The sequence below is a fragment of the Symphalangus syndactylus genome, chromosome 24 (genome assembly GCF_028878055.3).
Source record: "Symphalangus syndactylus isolate Jambi chromosome 24, NHGRI_mSymSyn1-v2.1_pri, whole genome shotgun sequence".
NCBI lineage: Eukaryota > Metazoa > Chordata > Mammalia > Primates > Hylobatidae > Symphalangus > Symphalangus syndactylus.
The window spans coordinates 15,729,935-15,736,218 of record NC_072446.2 but is presented as its reverse complement, the minus strand read 5'-3'; the positions used below and the strand labels follow the sequence as shown (position 1 = coordinate 15,736,218).

Sequence of the window (6,284 nt, the reverse complement as noted above, 5' to 3'; positions counted from 1 at the left end):
GCCGTTTGACTCCCCAAGTAGCTCCGCGATCGTCATCACCAAACAGTCTGGCATGGAAGTGAGAATTTACAGGGATGAATGATGAGTTTCTTTTTGTTTGTATGTTGCTGAGCTTTTTTTTTCTTAAAGAAGATCATATTGTGGCAGTAACCTGTTTTTTTTTTTTTTTTGTACTGAAATTGCAAAGTGTAGGAAAACACAAAGAAAAAATAAAAATGACTTAGAATCCTATCACTCAGTGCTTATCACAGCAAACATCTACTTTCAGCCTTTTGCACATAAGAATTCATAATTTATTGTGTATAGTATTTTACAATATTCCTATCATATTGCCATTTTAAACTGTTTTTCTTTATATCAAGAATGTTTTGTCATGACATCTAATATGCAACATCACCTTAAATGACTGCATCGCACTTCATTGTAAAAGCAAACTGACACTTATTTAAACCATTCTCTATTGTTGGATATTTAGGCTGGTTCCGACTTTTTGCTCTTGTAAATAACTGTACAATGTATATCCTGGTACATAAGTCTTTGCACACATCTCTGATTATTTCCTTAGGGTAAATTCCTAGAAGTAAAATTACTGGTGAAATGATTCACACATATTAAGGCTTTTGATAAATGCCATCATATTTGCCTAGAAAGTTAACGACAAATAACATTTCCAACAGGAATGTGAGTCTCTCTCCCCATTCCCTCCTCATCTTCACCAGTCCTGGGATACATCAACAAAAATACAGAGGAAAAAGACATAAATAATTCTACCTCCAAAGTAAACCACTGTTAACAATTTAGTGAATATTTCCTCCAGATTGTTTTCTGTGTACTTGTACTCATGTATGTGTGTGTGTTTCAGAAATGGAATGATGTATACATACTGATTTGTAACCTGATTTTTATTTTATTTTATTTTATTTTATTTTATTTTTTTTTAGACGGAGTCTTGCTTTCTCACCCAGGCGGGAGTGTAGTGGTGCAATCCTGGCTTACTGCAACCTCCACCTCCCGGGTTCAAGTGATTCTCGAGTGTCTCAGTCTCCCAAGTAGCTGGGATTACAGGCGTGCGTCACCACCCCTGGCTAATTTTTGTATTATCACTAGAGATGGGGTTTCACCATGTTGGCCAGGCTGGTCTTGAACTCCTGACCTCAAGCGATCTGCCCGTCCTGGCCTCCCAAAGTGTTGTGATTACAGGCGTGAGCCACAGTTCCCAGCCTATTAACCTTTTTTTTTTTTTAACTGCATGTTGTCATCATCTTTTATGAAGCATCAGTCACTTCCATGGCTTCATATCATTACAGCAAAGTCTGTACTGGAGAATATTTCACCAGTTCTTTAGTGCTGAGCCTATAAGCTGCTTTCAGCATTTCCCATATAAATGATGTAGAGATACATTTCTTTCCTTATATGTAGTTTCTAAATAATTCCTTAGGAATAAAAAATGCACATTTTAAAGGACTTTAATATGTATTCCAAAATTCAGAACAGTTGAATCTGTTTCTTTCCTCCAGTTGTGAGGGTACCATTTCTCCATTTGGCTAACACCATGGGTTACCATTCTTTTCAAATGTTGCTACTCTGAAAGATACCCGAAATGATGTCATTACAATTACAATTTCCACCTCCATTGCTTGATTCCTCATGAATCTAAATATTTCTCTGCATGCATTGCCCACTTTTATTTCCATTTCTATGATTTGCCTGTCATTTTTCTTTAGCCATTTTTATGACTCTGTACGAGCTTTGTCTATTTTAAGAAGCTAAATACTTTGTCATGTAGGTTGGAAATATTTTTCCTCATTGTTTTATGTCTTTTAATTGTATTAGTGATGGCTTTTTATGTCCAGGAGTTTTAAAAATTATAACGAATACAAGTTGTATTTATTTATTGTATGCAACATAATGTTTTGAAATGTGTATACCTGGTAGCGTGGCTAATTCAAGCTAATTAGCATATGCATTACTTCACATGCTTATTCGTTGTGGTGAGAACACTTAAAATCTACTCTCTTACTGATTTTCAAGAATATCTTGTTGGCTGAGCATGGTGGCTTACACCTGTAATCCCAGCACTTTGGGATGCCAAGGCTGGCAGATCATCTGAGGTCAGGAGTTCGAGAGCAGCCTGACCAACATGGTGAAACCCCATCTCTACTAAAAATACAAAATTAGCCAGGCATGGTGGCACATGCCTGCAATCCCATCTACTCAGGATGCTAAGGCAGGAGAATCACCTGAACCCAGGAGGTGAGGTTACAGTGAGCTGAGATCACGCCATTGCACTCCAGCCTGGGTGGCAGAGGGAAACTGTCTCAAAAAAAAAAAAAAAAAACTTGTTATTAACTATAGTCCCCATGCAGTACAACAGATCACTTGAACTTATTCCTCCTCTCTAACCGAAAATTTGTATCCTTTGACAACCCCCTGGCAATCACCATTCTACCTTCTGCTTCCATGAGTTCACTGTTCCAGGAATTTATTTTTATTATTAAAAAAATTATGGAACGTTTCACAAGTTTGCACGTCATCCTTGTGCAGGGGACACGCTAATCTTCTCTGTATCGTTCTAATTTTAGTGTATGTGCTGCCGGAGCGAGTGCAGTCCCTGGAATTTTGGATGCTTATGTTGACTCTTCATGTTTTCCTTGGTGGTGTCTGCCTTCATAAGCCTAGAAGGGCCTTCAGGGGAATGGGTTTGAGGGCCCATAGCCACAGCGGGACAGTTGAACGAATATTCAGAGCAAAGCAGATGACACGGAATTTATAGGGCGAATGAGATGGCCTCTGGCTTCACAGAAGCTGTGTCAGTTACTCGGCAATGCAGCCTGGGAGGTGGAGAGCCCTCTGTCTTTTCTTAATTTTTATAGGGGTCTCTGAGCAACTCATTATGTGCAGGAAGAGCCCTGGGTAGAATCCTGGACTCTGGCAGGGCTGCCTACTCACCATGGAGCCTCAGTTTCCTCGTTTGTAAAATGAAAGAATGAGCCAGAATCTCCTCCTTGGACCCCCTAACTGCTCATGACATATGGCCTTAAATATGGCTCTAAACGTCACTCCCCATGGAACCCTTTCTAGGCATCTCAGGCCAGAGTCCTCAAAGGAAAGACACAAAGATTTGACTATATGAACATTAACAATCCCTAGACGTCAAGAAACACCACAAATAAAATTAAAAGACAAAGAACAAACTGGGAACAATATTTTCAACAATTATGTCATTCAACCTCCCGACTCAGCCAATGGATGGATGATTCCTGACTTTCCTCCCCCAGATGGGTGGGGAGGGGGCAAGGTAACTTGGGAAGACCCCCAGCTTGGGGCATAGGGAAGGTACTCAGTGGAGCCTTTTCATTTTCTTGAATGAATGAATGAGCGAGTGAATGAATGATGAAACCTGCATCCTAGGTACTCTGTGTATCTTCCTTTGAATTCTGCCCCATTTATTTTTATTTTTATTGTTGTTATTACTATTTTTGAGATGGAGTCTCCCTCTGTCACCCAAGCTAGAGTGTGGTGGTGCGATCTCAGCTCACTGTAACCTCCACCTCCCACGTTCAAGCGATTATCCTGCCTCAGCCTCTTGAGTAGCCGGGACTACAGGTGTCTGCCACCGCATCTGGCTAATTTTTGTATTTTTAGTAGAAACGGGGTTTCGCCATGTTGGCCAGGCTGGTGTCGAACTCTTGACCTCTGGTGGTCCACCCACCTCAGCCTCCCAAAGTGCTGGGATTACAGGCATGAGCCACAACGACTGGCCTATTTTTATTTTTATTCATTTATTTTTTAGATGGAGTCTTGTTCCGTCGCCCAGGCTGGAGTGCGGTGGTGGAATCTCGGCTCACTGCAACTTGCACCTTCCGGTTCAAGTGATTCTCCTGCCTCAGGCTCCTGAGTAGCTGGGATTACAGGCGCCGCTACCACACCTGGCTAATTTTTTTTGTATTTTTAGTAGAGACAGTGTTTCACCATGTTGGCCAGGCTGGTCTCGAACCCCTGACCTCATGTGATCTACCTGCCTCTGCCTCCTAAAGTGCTGGGATTACAGGCGTGAGCCACCGTGCCCGGCCCCTGAATTCTGCCATTTAAATGAAGAGAAGACAGATCCCTGACCACAGAGAGAAAGTGGTTTTGCTTCTGTTACTTACCGTGGGGTTGGCACTCTGGAACATCCCAGACTCCTCTGAGTTCATCTGGAAAACGGGTTTAAAAATTCTTACTTCCCTGCCTCCTGCCTCCTCCCTAGAAGGGACGTCAGTTGGGATGAATCAGAGCCTCGGTATTTTGGCTCAGCCGTTGTTTTGACAATAAGAATGATTAAACAGATAGTTTATTTATTTTGCTCTCATCTTTTGTACCCACATCTCTGGAAGAGCTGTGTTCATAGGTGTGGAGACAAGAAAAGAGCTTTCTGACGAGTCAGAAGCTGGTCATGGGAAGAAAATGAGGGCATCTCCTAGGTAAAGGAATTTTTATTTTCTTACAGGGTTTCTTCTTACTTTAAACTGGTTCTTTTGTGTTCTTACTTGGCTGGGAATGTCTGGAAGTCAACACTCCGGTTGCTGAACTCCAGAACTCAGAAAAGATGCACATAAATAGACTTTGGTTGCAGCATGAAATATTGGGTTAGACATCAAGAGGGACTTTCTAGTCAATGAGATTGTGTAGGCAGAGGAAGAAATGGAGGAAAATCATAAAACTTTCTACTCTGTGGGAAAGGTAGTTTTCTGGGAGGCACTCCTGCGCCTTTGGGTGAGACCTTGTGCCACGTTCCCGGAGGCCTGGGTGGCAGCAATGAAAGGAGGAAGTGAATGCAGCCCTGTTGGCAGGCTACTGAGGACAATGCAGCACTGCTCTCCCACTTTACAGCTGCAGAAACCGAGGCAAGATCCTGCGACAAGTATTTACAGAAGGCCTCTGCGTAACAGCCTTATTTTGAGTTCTGAGGATGCCGCAGTGAGGGAGGCAGAGTACTAGCAAACAAGGTCATGAATCTAGAATGTGATGTTGTGCAATGATGGGGCTGGACAAGGAAGTGAGGGGTAGGGAGGGATGGAAACTGTTGTGGAAAGAATGGTCAGGGAAGGCCTCTTTGAGGCAGGGTCATGTGAGATGAAATGACTCACCCAGGGTCATTTAGACCCCGGATACAATTGAATCTGCTTCCCTGGCTCCTAGTCAACGGTTCCTCCAGGGTGTTTTTGGGCCCAGGTAACAGAAAACCCAATTCAAAAAGGCTTACGCCAAGAAAAAAATGTTTGTCTGAAAAATCCAAGGGTATTTCAGGAATGTCTTGATCCAGGATCTCAAATCACATTGCCAAGCCCTGCCCTCTCTTATGTCTCTGCCTCTTCCACAGGGGTTCTAACTCCCAGGCTCCCTGCGGGAGCAGGAAGGTGACAGTCTTTCCAGGCCCACGGCTCCCAGGTTCAAGCTGGCAAGAAAGAGCTGCTCCATCCCCATCCATTTGAACAAAAGTGCTGGGCCTGACTCCCTCAGCCAGATTTGGGTAGCAGACCCGCTTTCTGAACCAACGGGAATAGCTAGGGGGACTTTCTGCATGGACTGGCGAGGCTGTGTCCCAGGCCCATCCTGGAGCCCTGGGCTGTGGGAAGGGAGGGAGCATCCCCAGGTGAAGTTTTGAGCTTTGTTAGCAAAAGAGGAACCGGCCCCAACCTAGCCATGAAAAGTGCAGCCTGGCCCCCTCTCTGTACTATGTCCACATCCGTCGTTTCCCCAGGCTTTATTGAGCACCTGCTGTGTGCGTCCATCTCTGTTTCCCAGACCTTAGACTTCAAGGTATAGGAATTGTTTTGTTTTCCTATTTTTTAATCCTCCAAGATCTTCCAGTCTACTTGAAACAAAAGCCACATCCTGTTTTTTATCCTGTTTTCTTGTGGCTTGCTCATGGCATGAATTTTCTAGCTGTCAACAAATGAAGGGGCACTTTTGGGCTGGAGGAGTCAAGAGGGCTTCAGGAAAAAGGAGGGCTTTTGATGCATTTTCTTTTTCTTTTTTTTCTTTTTTTTTTGACAGAGTCTCGCACTGTTACCTGGGCTGGAGTGCAGTGGCATGATCTCGGCTCACTGCAACCTCTGCCTCCCGGGTTCAAGTGATTCTCTTGCATCAGCCTCCCCAGTAGCTGGAATTACAGGCGCCCACCACCACATCCAGCTAATTTTTTGTATTTTTAGTAGAGACGGGGTTTCACCATGTTGGCCAGGCTGGTCCTGAACTCCTGACCTTGTGATTTGCCCGCCTCAGCCTCCCAAAGTGTTGGG

At 43.7% G+C, this 6,284-nt stretch overlaps 1 non-coding gene across 1 annotated transcript; it reads right to left on the bottom strand.

The window, feature by feature from the left end:
* Positions 1 to 2,499: 2,499 nt before the first annotated feature.
* On the bottom strand, positions 2,500 to 2,606 carry LOC129474979 (U6 spliceosomal RNA). The gene has a single exon (XR_008654718.1). It is a non-coding gene; the product is annotated as a U6 spliceosomal RNA (small nuclear RNA).
* Between the last annotated feature and the right edge of the window lie 3,678 nt (positions 2,607 to 6,284).